The following is a 13528-nucleotide window of genomic DNA, read 5'->3' as shown; positions in this document are numbered from 1 at the left end:
GTGGAGATACTAAGCTATGGACACTTCCTCTAACTCAAACACCATTACTTTTCACAGAATCCCTCTCTCAGTACTTGCCTTTATCTTAGAATTGCCCCTGAGTCTAAGCACAGCATGAGAGCTGCATCAAAAATCTTCAGAGGCAATGCCACCAGCTCCAGCACCTGCTCTGCATATTTACAGTAGCACAAAAGAAGGCACAAGAATTTCTCATTAAATTCTCCATGGTTCTAATGATCAGATTTTCACTGCTGCTCCTCCCTTGGAGGCATACTCATGATAGCTAAGGCTGCTAATTTACTTTGGGTTCCCTTGCAGTGATTTTCCTTCCCAGCTGTTATCAGTACACAGCTGGAGTTGATATGCTTCACTCTTGTTCACCATGTTTAAACTGGACTGCAACAGCTGCTCTGTTTGCTCTAAGCTTTGCAACAATGGTATCTAAGCCTCAGTGGCAGTTTGCACAGGCAAAACAGACTTTTATCTCAAAACGTCCAGATTGAATTTATTCGCTACTGCTGGTGAAGAAACCAAAATGTTAGTCCTGCCCTTCTTCCTAGCTACATAAAGTAGAAAAATTCATTTTTCTGCATCAGAGAAAATTCAGTTCCTGGGAGGGAATTGTTTAGCTGGAACAATTAACGTGGGCAAATAAACAAATGGAAATCATCTGCCACAAGCAGCTGCCTTTCCTTTGCAAGGATGAGTGCCTTTACCTAGAAAGAAAGGGCTTTATCTGGGTATTGAGGATTTGACAGTCATAATGCAGTTCTACACCTCCTGTTCTTCTATCACTAAAAAAGACCATGTTTTTCACAGTAATGCCAAGTCAGCAGTGATAGTCTTAAACCATTATCATTTTTTCTCGTTTATCAATATGCAAATGTTCTTACATTTTTCTTCTATCTAAAGACAAATATAAAACAATTCATTACTGCCTACTGTAAAGAAGAGTTAAGATTACAGATTGCTCTTTAGGAATGGGCAAGGCATTATCAATAGGGAATGCCAAAGTATATAGACACATATCTTAGAGCCTCCATTTTGCTTTTAGCTTAATTATAGGAGTTTGAGAAGAAAGTTCCATGACTAAGAGAGTAGAACACTGTTTACACTTCTTTAAGCTTAAAAATGTAATGGTTTCAGTGACAAGCTTTGCACTTGGGTCTCTAGACTTACACCACAGCCACGTTACCAAAAAAAGACTGCATTTGCTGAGGGACAGACCATTTAGACACAGTGTTCCCTCAGTCTGCTTAGAGGACTTGCTTTGTGCATGGAATCACAACATGGATGGTCTCAATTACTTTTAAAAGTTTTAATTCACTTCATTAAGCTTCCATGATAAATATTGTTGTTTTTTTGGTTTGAACAACCCTGGCAGTAAATTAGAAGGCTTGGCTCCCAGTTAATGTATTTTCTTGCATCTATATTTTCCAAGCTGCCTACAGTTATTTATACAACTCTCACTGCATGCAAAAGTTTTCTCTTAACCATGTGGGAGAGACAGAAATTTAGCAGGTTCTGTTGTATATTTTTTTAACTGAAAATAAACAAAAACATTGTAGAAGACTAAGCAAGTATTTAATCTTGACAGAAGTTGACATTTCTCTCAAAGGTTAAACTTATCCCACATGCCAGATCCTTTTGCTGGTGTTGGCTACCCAAAAGTCCTCAGTATATAATTTAACAGTTGTTAAAAGGTTGTACTAACATGAATTTATCTGGGAATATATTTACGAAATAAACCTGAACCTTAGAGACATTCATTAGGTGCATCACCAAATCCCAAAGTACTGACTTCCCAGCAATGTCATCCATTTTAGCAAGAAGTTAAGGCTCCTTGACACTATCTCTACTTTTTGGGGGCAGTTTTTGTTAGGAAAAATGAACGTAAGAAAAACATCCTCCATTTTTGAGATTCTAGACTGACAAAAGGATGGGGAAAAAGAGAATTTGCTCTCATTTTCAGACAAATAAACTGAGAGAAATTAGTTTGCAGAAGAGGGAACTGAATCCGGATCTTGTCACTCTCGTGTCAAATTCTCCTTTTCTTGGTGTTTGTCACCAAATTCAGTAGGCCATTTAATTTCTCTCTTCCCAGTATCAAACCAAAGTAAGATACGCAAATGTAACTCAGCAAGAGTACTTCCACACTAAAGCAATAAGAGAGCCAACCTGATTAGAACATCCTGGAAACAGCAGTTTAAAACCCAACCACACACATACACTGAGCCTAGAGAATTATAATAACTATTATTTTAATGGGTTTAGATGGAAAACATAAATTAGCTTAATGATTTCCAGATTCCTCTGATAGAAATTTTGACTGAGCTAAAATCAGATAAACAGAGTATCAAAGACTTTAGTTCCAAATGCCTCCAGAACGATTACAAGACAGAGATGTTTGGAGAAGAAAGTAAATATTTTCAGCAACTCATTAAATAAGAAGAACATGATGGAAAACGGATGATTGCAATATTAAATATTAAAAGCTGAAAGCAGTCTGAAAAGAAATGTCAGGTCTTTACTGCCTTGTGAGGAAAGGGTGTTTTGCAAGAAGACTGCAGGTTGCCAATGAATTTTACCGCGTTCAGTCACAGCCCTGCTCCATAGGAGTTGAACAGGTAACACATTTATAACCATGCAACAGAAACAAAGGTGAAATAGCTGGTCTCAAACAGGGAGAGCTGGCTAAACCAGTGGTTTCAAACGTTTTGAGATTTATTGCCACTCATAAATGTATACAACGCATTCTCAGTCTGCATTTTAGAAACATACCACAGCAAAGTTCTAGTAGCAGTAAATTCTCACACAGCAGGATGTGTAAAACTATGTGTAAAAATATCAGGAAATAGGGATCATCAGTTGTAAAGCATTTGGGACAGATCTTTGAATGACATAAGCGTCTACAACTCCACGAGCCCCAGTAGAGCCAGGACACTTTGCAACACATGAGGATCTGCCTGTGGAGAAAGGGAGCTCAAGCTTGCTAGTTCACACCTCAGCCAAACACCCCATTTATGATACCTCCTATGCTACCTGTTTATGCTGCCCTATGACTTTCTGCCTTTTAGATCCAGAAGATGCAGTCAGTCCCAGTCATATAAATCCTTCAGAGAGCATAACAACACCAGCTCAGGTCTCCAGATGTTTCACAGAAGCACAGCAAAAGCTGCTATTGATGCAGGTCAGATGGATTATGATTTGATGGTGCAGATGCTGCTGAAGGCTCAACTTTCACAGACAGCTGTTTTGTGGTTTTGCTTCTGGGGGAGAGTGTGTGGGAGCTGTGCACCCCTCTCAGCACAGCCCTTCAGCTGAAGAGGGGTGGCTGATGACCACCACCACGCCTCAAAACCTGCCAACACGAGTAAAACAGCCTAAATGGTTTGGAGACATTTGCCTCCAGGTACTTTGCTACCGCAGCAGCAAGGACAGCACATGTACCCACATACAGTTACCAAAGATGTAAAGCCTACAGCTGAAAAAAACCCAACAAGGACAGCACATGTACCAACATACACTTACCAGAGATATAAAGCCTACAGTTTAAAAAAAACTAAATGGTTTCTTGGGAACTGTAGGCAGGTCTGACTTGTAGTGCCCACACAGGAGAGACAGGTACTTCAGATTGAGCATGTGGAAAGAGAGGACACGGCTTGCATTCCTATTCATTATAAACTTCAGCAGTAGCAGGATGTCTGCAGGAATAAAAAAAAAAGAAAACAAAAAATGTCATCTATCAGGTGCACACACCTATCAGGTGCATGATAAGAAGCTCCTTTCTATGCCTATTTCTGGAAGAGCCCCATAGCAGTGATCTCTGCAGGAACTAGTGTGTGTGTGTGTGTACATGTGTACATACACGCTCCTTCTCTGCTGGTAGCCACAACTCTTGAAAGAGCACAAAAGCTCTGGAAATCTGCATGCAGCGATTATTCTGCTTCTTCTGCCTTCCATGGAAATTAGGATAAGAGATAATTAAGAGACTTTCTCCTTTTTTTTGTGACTGGAAAAAACCAGGGGATTTCACCCTGAAAGCAGTGGATCACAAAGAAGATGCTGAAATAACAAAAAAGAGGAGTTATGAGAAGGCTTTTGAGGAGAAAGGACACAGAAAGACATTCTTGTGAGAGACATCCTACAAACAGTTCAACAGAAACATAATGAAGGGATGCAAAATCTCCCAGTCCAGCACATGGAAAAAAGAGTGCAATTACATATTTAAAACTGAAGAGAAGACTATGCATCATTAACCTAGTTTAGCTGATGGAGATTTTATGACAGACCATTGCACAGCCTGCCTTGGGCTAGAAGGCTTCCAGTATTGTTTAAGCCGTTCTGCAGTTGAATCAGGTAACAGAAATAGATGGTAAAGTCACACTCCATGACGAAACAAACCACCAACTGCCCAGCCTCAGGAAGCAACTTCCCACACTGGTAAATGATGACACAGCAGCCCATCAGGGGTTATGTGTTCCGCTCACTGATCACAAAAACAGGAAACTGAACGGAAGAGATCAGGGTCTGAACTGTCACAGGTCTGTGCTGCAACCTCCTCTCATTCACTTAATGCTAAAGCAGAACCTTTGAAGACCAGAAGGCCCATGATGACCCCTTGTCCCACTCCCCTCAGCTTCTGACACCACGGGAATTCAACAAGTTATGCCTGCACTGCACTCAGCAACTTTAGCAGAAACACATGTTTTTATTTCAGAAAATATTACAATAGCTAATTTCTTTCACTACTATTTTAACTCAATCTCCAGGAACTATCCACCTCAGACTCAACAGTATCACAAGATAATCTAAGGTGAGAAAATACTTCATTTAATAACACTGGTAAGAACACACACTGTATTGACATTTCAAACTGTCACCAGTCCACTATTGGCTCTACATCCTTCTGACTGTATTTTGAGCAAGTGAAGAAGACAGGGAAGGTGGGAGTCTGCAGACAGCATCTCCACACTCCCTTTGGTGACTGCCATAGCATTCAGGTAAGATACTGTTTGCTGGGCTCTCCTACAGGTAACAGTTGCAGGCAAAGTTTAAAGCTCTTGTAATCAGCTGGAGTGTTTAATATGTTACTGCTATCAGTCAGGATGTGACAACTGTACAAAAATATTATTTAACTTTGGCAAGCTTCTTTTGAGGGAAAGAAAAACACCTCAGGTATCAGTTCTTAGCTTAGGTGTTGTCATAGCCATAAAAGCAGAACTCACTGTGAGCCCAAGAGCTGCTCTGCATGTTCTCCTGCCAGTGAGGTCCAGCTTTAATTGTGCCAGAGCAGAAACTTCTGGAGCAGCCACATCTTCCCACACGCACTTCTGAGAGAACATGCTGTGTCCCACTCCAGCTTTGCGTCCTCCTTCCAGCCTCTCTGCCCAGACAAAGATGATCTAATGTATGTCTCTCTTCATGCAGGCCCTGAGCTGAACCCTAAAGATCGCTTGTGCAATCTATCTATGGTCTCGTTCAGCTCAGCAGCTGCTTCTTCCCAGGGCTCCAGCCTGGAGGAGGCCAAATGGCTTTCAGCACATCTGCACACGGAGCCCAGGCACAGAGCACCACAGTACATCACAAAGAAGAACTAATTGCTCCTGCCTACTTCCCTGAAGAAAAATAAAGCTGAGCAGGTGTGTGTGCTTGAGCTATTGTGCTACAGGAACAACTGCTTCTGCTTTTCAGGCACCCCTTGGAGAAGGGGAACAAACCCTGGCACGAGTACAGGATCCAAAGTTGTCCTTCTGACAGGGGCCCCAGGGACACCCTGACTCTGGTTTAGCACTACAGCCTTGCACCTGCAGCCCTTAAATGCAGACTTAATCCAATCCTACCCCAGTATGCAAAACATTAATAATAGAATTTAAAAGGGCCAAAAGAAAAATTTCCATAAATCTGAACCAGTTTTTCTTTTTGTGCGATTTATATTCGAGTTAAGAAGGAAACATTATAAATTTATCCCATGATAAAGCTTAAAACTTTGGATTTTAATATGCTGAATCCCCTATGCTCTGGGCTGTAAAAGTTGATATAGTGTTTCTTCCTAATGTTGCATTAGGCAAGTGACCAATTCATCCAGTTACTGATCTGACAACACTGTTCCTGTGAACTGAAGATGAATTCACTGACTTGGACAAGAATGTACAATATTGTATGTATTTGGGCAGTAAACACAAAATAATAAATCCATTATGTTGGACTGCAGACCTTTCTGGATTCAGATGGAAAACGGCAAAGCAAGAGTTGAAGTCAGGACACCAGAAAAGAAAACTGAAGAGACTAAAATATCTGTAAAAAGAACTTGGCTTTTGATGAGAACATGGAAAGAATTCAACATAAGATAAGTCCTTTGCTCTAAGCAGATTAGGAACAAATCACAACAATCACCAATTGTTACTTTATAATCTAACTTAAGACTTTCTTTATGTATTCTGCGTCAGGTTTTAATTCAAAATTTTTCTCTTTCTGCCAATAATGCCAAGAAGCCACGAAAATAGAACTGTCAGCAGTCCTTCTATAGCTCTGATACCAAAGAAAACTGGAAACATCTGGATTCATTTTTGAACAGGACAGCCAAGAAGAAGGTATTTTAGGCAAGAGCATCTGCCTGTGGAGTTCCCTAACATGGCTAAATGTGTCTAGTTTTGAAAAGATGGCCTTTGGAAACCAACTCAATGCAACACTGAAAAAGAGCATTAAATGGCATTCAGGACTCCTCAGCCACTGCCATGACCACAGAGCCTTACAGAAAAACACATGTATACACATATAACATCCAGACAGCTAATGCAAATAGCTCTTCTGTATATTCGGGGAAAAAAAGGAAAAAGAAAGTAAGAAAGAAGGAAAGCCAAGCACTTTTGCATGAAAAAATAGTTTCATTACCATTAAAACAAGAGTGAAGATGGACAATTTCTTCACATATACAGGGGCACATACATCTACTGCTTTGTTTTAGGTGAAGCAGATAGGAGAGACACGAAGACTATTAAAAGCACATAATTATTATCCTGTTTCATAATAAAAACAAAAACCCATCAATTATGGAGTGTCCAATGGGTGAGGATTCCCTGTTCAGCAGTTCTGCTCCACACTGTCACTGTAGAACCAGTTGTACAGTGCTGGGAGGAGGCAAACATGCAGGTTGTACAGATGAAAGCTAAAAGACTATGTCTGAGATTACGAAAGGAGAGGTGACTCAAGTACATTTCATATATGGAAACAGGTTAAATGAATGAATCAAGAACAGGAAATGGGAACTGATCTTAAATAATTCAAATCCAAACCAGATTGGGAGTATGGCTCTGCAGGGCATGTGTACTGAGCTCAGGAAGCTGCCTAAACACACACTGAAATAAAAGTCCAGAAGGATACTGTCCTTATAAAGTACAACTATTTATTACTTTTTGCATTAAATTCACCCAGACCAGGAGCCCAGAACCACTTTAAGAGCCCCAGCAGTGCCTCTCAGAGAGCTGTACTGGCTGGAGTTGTTGGCAGCTGCCCAGCCAGATGAGTGGTAACCAGGCATTGTGTAACAGAGGCATTTTTCAAGGAGTTTGCACAGACACAGGGAGAAACAGCAGGAATCAAAATTGTCTCGATTTAATGGCAGTATCTAAGATCCCAATCATTAATGGCCAAATGCTGCTACAGTGGTGGTGGGGCTCTGCTCCCTTCTGAGAAGACAGAGGTCCTGACAGCAGAAGCTGGCAGCATGGACCTATCATTCCCTGTTTTCCCTTAGGACAGAACTGTTTAACAACACAGTGAACAATAGCTACACCATAAATATATGGGTTTGTTTTTTAAATCCTATTGAGTTTAAATCAACACTCTTCCTAAGAGATTTTGGACCCATGATTTCACACACTCGTGAAACCAGATCTGGAAGTACATGTACCACTGAATGGAATGAAAGCCAGAGTAATTTAGGCAGATGTTCTGTGTTTTATTAAGGCTTCATGGAAGAAATTTTTTTTGCAACTCTGGTCACTGCTGAGAAGAGAGAGAACCTGAATGGGAAAGTCAGAGAGAGTTCCCAGTCTAGAGGCCAACAACACTCTTTTGCAAAAGTAAATCATGGAGAAAAGAAACCCAACAAAACCAACACAGAATTAAAAGTCTTAGAATTTCCCCCTATTACAAAATTAAACTGGTCTTGAGGATGTTTTGTTGTCACCTAGGAGTGCTAAACAGCAGAATTTATTTCAGAAACAGGAGACACAACTTGCTTTTGTATCAGTTCATCACTAACCACAAAGGCACTGCTCAAGTGACTTTTAAACCTTATCCTGACTAACCCTCCTCTCTGCATGGAAGGCACTTTTCTTACTGGAAGTATTACAAACAAAGGGGACTGGCTTTATAGGGAGAATTCTGAGAGAGAACACAGCTTTGCATTCCTCTGCCCTCTCCAGCCCCTGTCAAGTCCTGGTAAAGGGCTGGGCCATCTCAGGCCACAGTAACCACCCGACCCAGGGTGGGCAAAGCCACATGCAGCCCCCTCTGCCCAGAGTGGGAGAGAGGGGCTGCATCCTGCAGGGAGAAGGGCCCCCACCACAGCTCTGATGGTGAGGCTGTCCCCCAAAAGCCAGGCAGCCTTAGGCTCTCCATGCTGCAGCCAGGGCGGGGGGCTGACACGTGCATCCTGCACCCCCAGTACACACTGAGTACACACAGCGCTGTGCCCAGAGCCAGGCACCTCCTGCCCACCTTGCACCAGCTAAAATCCAGGCTCCAGGCTCCAAAGCATAGGTGCTGAATTAATGGAGTGCCATGGAGGTTTCAGAGTCATTGGGACATGGTCCTTTTTTTTGGCTTTTTTTTTATTTCAAAGCTGGTTTAATTGCCAAAGGAGCACCTCCAGAACTCACTCTTCAGGCCACTGAAGTGACCATAAGGATCCCCCAAACATCAACAACCTTCATTTGGGACCTAATTATATGTTCCCTCCAGTTCAGGTCTGGCTATTAGATCACTGAAAAACAAAGATTCAAAACAAAATCACCAGGGTACAATTTACAGGAAAGATAAGCACCAGATTGACGACATAATTTTTTTTTGGCACTGAATGAGTGCAAACTTCAGCTGCGATGACAGGCAAACAAATACTAAGCTTAAGACAAGTATCCTCAGTAATTCCTCATGGTTTGATGCATTAATATAATTAAAAAATATAATGGAACACAGAAAAGCTCAAGCAAACCCAGGTTCTGAGCCTCTTCCCACGTGAGGCTTCTCAGCTGAGATGTGAAGATCCATCCTGGCTGCAAAAGGCCATCAGCCCAACTTCTCTCTGCAAAAGCAATTGTTCTGATGGAGCCTGAGCAGCATTACTAACTAGAATGACAACATGGCTTAACTCAAACAGAGACTTCAAACTTCTACTTCAAATCAGACCTTCTCTGCCTCTCACTTAAAGAGATGAGATCTTAAATTATCTGCTGACAAAGATTGGGTGTTGTCCTACTTAGATTAGAGAGCATATTTACCAGATTTAACCTAACTGAGGAGAGAGCAATTCAGAGTAAACAAAGCCATTCTTTCATAAAACAAGAGTCCAAAGAGAGAAGCAATAGGTGAGGATATGCATCACATAAAATTCACCAAATGAAGTAAATAGCATCTTAATCAAGCAAAAACGTTCAATAAATGTTTCACCAAAGTCAAAGTGTACTTCTGGTATAAACCACAGCAGACAGGAGAGACACAAAGAGAGGAGCCTAAGCTATAGCCAAAGCCTGGTTTCCTAGTTGAGGTGTCCTGCTAATGCAGCTCCTCTAGCTCTGCCCACCACACATGGGGGCTGCATCTGCCTGTCCTGAACTTGCTTAAAGCTCTGGCTGCTGCTGGGGGGGGCTGTTCAGCTCTGCCTTGCCAACAGCCATTCCTGCAGGACCCAGTAAACATGCAGCTGCACAGTGAGTTGGCCCAGCTCAGCGATTAGATACAAAATTAAATGACCAAAATAAACAACCTTTTTTTTTTTTTTTTCCTTAAAAAAAAAAAAAAAAAAAAAAAAAAAGTAGTTTTCCAACTCTCTGTATGGTTGACTGCACAAGGTGGGGTCAGAATGCAGTGGGGAAAACGAGGGGCCAGAGCAGGCCCTTATCACAGCCAAGCCACAGCCCTGGAGAATGCATTTAGAGTAACTTACAACTGAAACTAAACCACCCACAAATAGGATGAACGGAGGCTGAGCGAAAAGCAAACCCGCTGATACTAAAAAAGTGACAGAACAAACAAGGGAAACAACTCAGCCTGAGGTTTAGGAGAAAGAAAAAGAGACCAGCTTTTTTTTTCCAACATTGTAAATAGCCTACACACACATGACTGAACAATCCTACCCACATTCATTCTTTCCACAGCATAAGAAGAGAGAGGAATTAATCACCTGGGGATCCATCATCTAAATCAAATGCAGGGGAGGGCAGTGGAATTCATGTGACATCTGTGAAGTCCAACATACCCTCTGGGTGCAACGTTTTTAGTAGGTGTCATTTTTATGAGTATTGGCAAGAATCAAGGGACACTTTAGTAATAAATGTATTCTCTTGAAATTAAGTATTGCTTAACCACATGTATTCTGCAAATATATATTCTAATATTTAGCATACAGTTGGAAAAAGGACAAAAAATGAAACTTCCCCACTCCTGGATTCATGCCCTAGCCACTGGGTAGTAAGATCACAGCTCACCTAATGAATATCCCTGTACTGAAAGCAAGGTGAAACTGTTTCATAAGTAAGAAGTCAGAGACCACCAGCCCAGAACAGCACAAAGGTTTATGTATCTAGCACTCTCTTGAGAAATCAAAGTCACAAAATCAGAACTTGATTCTTCACACGTGTCTAACAGCTATAGACAAAACTGAGAAAAGAAAAGGAAAGAGGGAAAAAAGGCATGGCAATCCATTCCCTTGCATGGTTTTTAAGTAGTCCCAATCCCCTGATATGTAATCTGAAGACACTTGGACTCTCCAAGAAGAACTTACCAAGGCACACCTTTCTTCTGGATACCTTGGACACCCAGCTAATCAACACAGTAAAAACTAAAGGCACATCAAGCAGCAAACCTCAACGCATTCAGAAAGTATCACTGGGAAACACCTGAGTCTGCACAGATCGGAGACTGAGGGTCAGGACTGCAAGGGTCCAGCTCCAAGGTGCCAGTGCTCTCAGGATCTTTTAGATGGGAAGGCACTTGACAGCTGTGGCCCCGTGGACATGTCAGATCTGGTTATTTTCCTGACAATTACAGCGGGCTGACTGGACATGTGCATTGTAGGAACAGTCACCATATCGACCTTTTCATTCTTGTCTGGAGAAATGCATCACATGAAACACAGGGCATGTTTCCACATCAAAGGGGAGTTACAAGACCAGCTTAATTAAAGGTGGTATTTATTTCGGATTGCTGTTTAACAAGCAGAGTGATCCGAATCACACAGGAATCCAGCTTCACGGTATGCATTCAGGAACTGTGAGCAGGACAGCTTGAAACAGCTTAAAATTATACCTGCTGCTTTAGCAGTGCTCTTGGATACAGCAGGGCATAACTTCAGTAAATATCTTTTCTGAAGCTAATTTCATCCCATACAGAGGGAAGCTGTCTAGTTATATTCACAACTTCCTCTGGAGTTTTGGCTAAACCACATCTCTAATTACTTGAAGCGTTCCTGGAGAAGATTATCTAATTAGCTATTGCTGGCCTTGTAACAACACTTAGCTGTTAATTCACACCGAATATCTGAATTTTAGAAGGCCATTTTCATCCGCCAATACCACGCTGAAACTGTTCTAAGTACAACTGCACCTCGGACCTAATTTACAGGAAGATTCAGCTCCCCAGTAGTTCAAAGCAGTTACTGCCTTCCTACCTGCCCTCACCTCCCGGAGTCCGTAGGAAGCACGGACACCCGGCCGCGTCCTGCGGGGCGGCTCCTGCTCCCCGCGGCTCCCGGCCGGGGATCGTGTCCTGGCCCGGCCCTGCCCGGCCCTGCCCGGCCCTGCCCGGCCCGGTACCTGCTGGGGGAGGCTGCCGTGGCCGCCGGGACGGAGCCGCAGCGGCGCTGTGGCCGCTCGCAGCGCCGCCCGCCAGGTGCGCTGGCCGCGCTGTGCCCGATCGCTGTGGCCCAGGGGAGTTCCCGCGGGCCGGGACTGTCCCGCCGCACCCTCAGAGCTGCTGCCGGGGGCACACTCACCTCCCGCGGGCCGCCAGGAGCTCTTCTCTGCCGCTTGCTGGACCGCGACACCTGCAGAGCCGCTGCCAGAGCTGCCCCTCGCTCTGCTAGCAGCGCGACCAGGCTTCTGTTTTACAGAGAAAAGGCGATTTTTTTCATGGTTTACAGTGTTCTTAGAAAACGGCGCGCCCAGCTCCGCGTCAAGTTGGGCTTCAGAGGGACGCGTGAGGCAGCCCCTGCCGCTAGAGCGCGTGGTTTGTAGGGGAATTTAGGGATCACACGCTGTTGATTGGTTCAGAATTTTCAGCAGGAAATTTCTGGTTTGGGAATTTCCTTGCAGGAAGGAAAAGTTCTTTAAGTCTCAAGGTGGTTCCCCTTGATTCTAGTTTTCAGTTACTGGAAGTGCTGAAATACCCCAAGAGACAAATACGAGGAAAAGGTGGGGCTGGATTAGTAGGGAAAAGTGTGTATTTCCCAAAAGAAGTGCTGTTTACTCTCTGAGAGCGTTAACATTTCCAATCATTGAAGTTTTGCACAGTTGCCCTAGTAGCTTTTGATTTGCGGTCTTTAGCGGATTCCCCATCCACCAAGACTATTTTTTCTGTTACAAGATGGTTAAATTTAATAGCACCACAGATCTGCTGCTAACTAAGAATTTCATGGCTGTCATCATGCAGTGTAACACGGCTACTTCAAGCTCCAGAGCCACTGTAAGGGGAGAGTCTTAAAGCCAAAAGCACAGACTTACAAATTTCGAGCTAACAAAGTGCCTCTGTTCATCTCTGCACAGAGCCAGTTTCAAGTACTGGGTGTCACATAGCAGAGAGGCTCTGATTCCTCTTCGTGGAAGTCATGAGACCATGCATGGTCACTGTTTTAAAGAAATACTAGTGACCTGGTATGCTTCCAAATTATCTGAGTCCTCCTGAGGGGCACATCCATTACACATTTCAAGGCATCTCACTGAATTAATTTACAGGACTGAACAGCTTTATTTTCACTGTTCACCGAAGTGTGTTAACTACTGATAAGGCCCCTGTATGCAGCTTGCTGCTGTCAAGTTACCTCAGCATTGTCACGCTCAAGGGTTTTTTGGGTTCTCAACTACTTCCAGTCCTGCCTGAGCAGCTCCCTAGCTGCTGGATTTGCAGTGCAGTAGCAGCCATCCGTTGGGACTGCAGGTTGACTCTCTGATGAAAGAAAAGACATTAAACCCAGTATTTTTGAGAAAGGCAGTTGAAGGAAAAAAAATCAGTTTGCAATATGACCTTCCTTCTTCATTGAGGCAAGACTGTGCCCTGTAATTTGAGGGAGGCTGTTAACACATCTCTGTGG

General features: G+C 43.0%; 1 protein-coding gene across 3 annotated transcripts in view; it reads right to left on the bottom strand.

The window, feature by feature from the left end:
* TC2N (tandem C2 domains, nuclear) overlaps positions 1-12423 on the bottom strand; it is a 32238-nt gene extending 19815 nt beyond the window's left edge. For 2 of the 3 annotated variants that reach the window (XM_066321901.1, XM_066321904.1), the window contains exons 1-2: positions 12215-12423; positions 3532-3704 (exon numbers count right to left, since the gene is read on the bottom strand). The gene's annotated coding sequence lies outside the window, so the exon portion shown is untranslated. The remainder of the gene's footprint in view (positions 1-3531; positions 3705-12214) is intronic. The other variant, XM_066321902.1, reaches the window with a different exon arrangement.
* Between the last annotated feature and the right edge of the window lie 1105 nt (positions 12424-13528).

The sequence above is a fragment of the Sylvia atricapilla genome, chromosome 6 (assembly GCF_009819655.1).
Source record: "Sylvia atricapilla isolate bSylAtr1 chromosome 6, bSylAtr1.pri, whole genome shotgun sequence".
Classification (NCBI taxonomy): domain Eukaryota; kingdom Metazoa; phylum Chordata; class Aves; order Passeriformes; family Sylviidae; genus Sylvia; species Sylvia atricapilla.
This window is presented reverse-complemented; position numbering and strand designations above follow the sequence as displayed.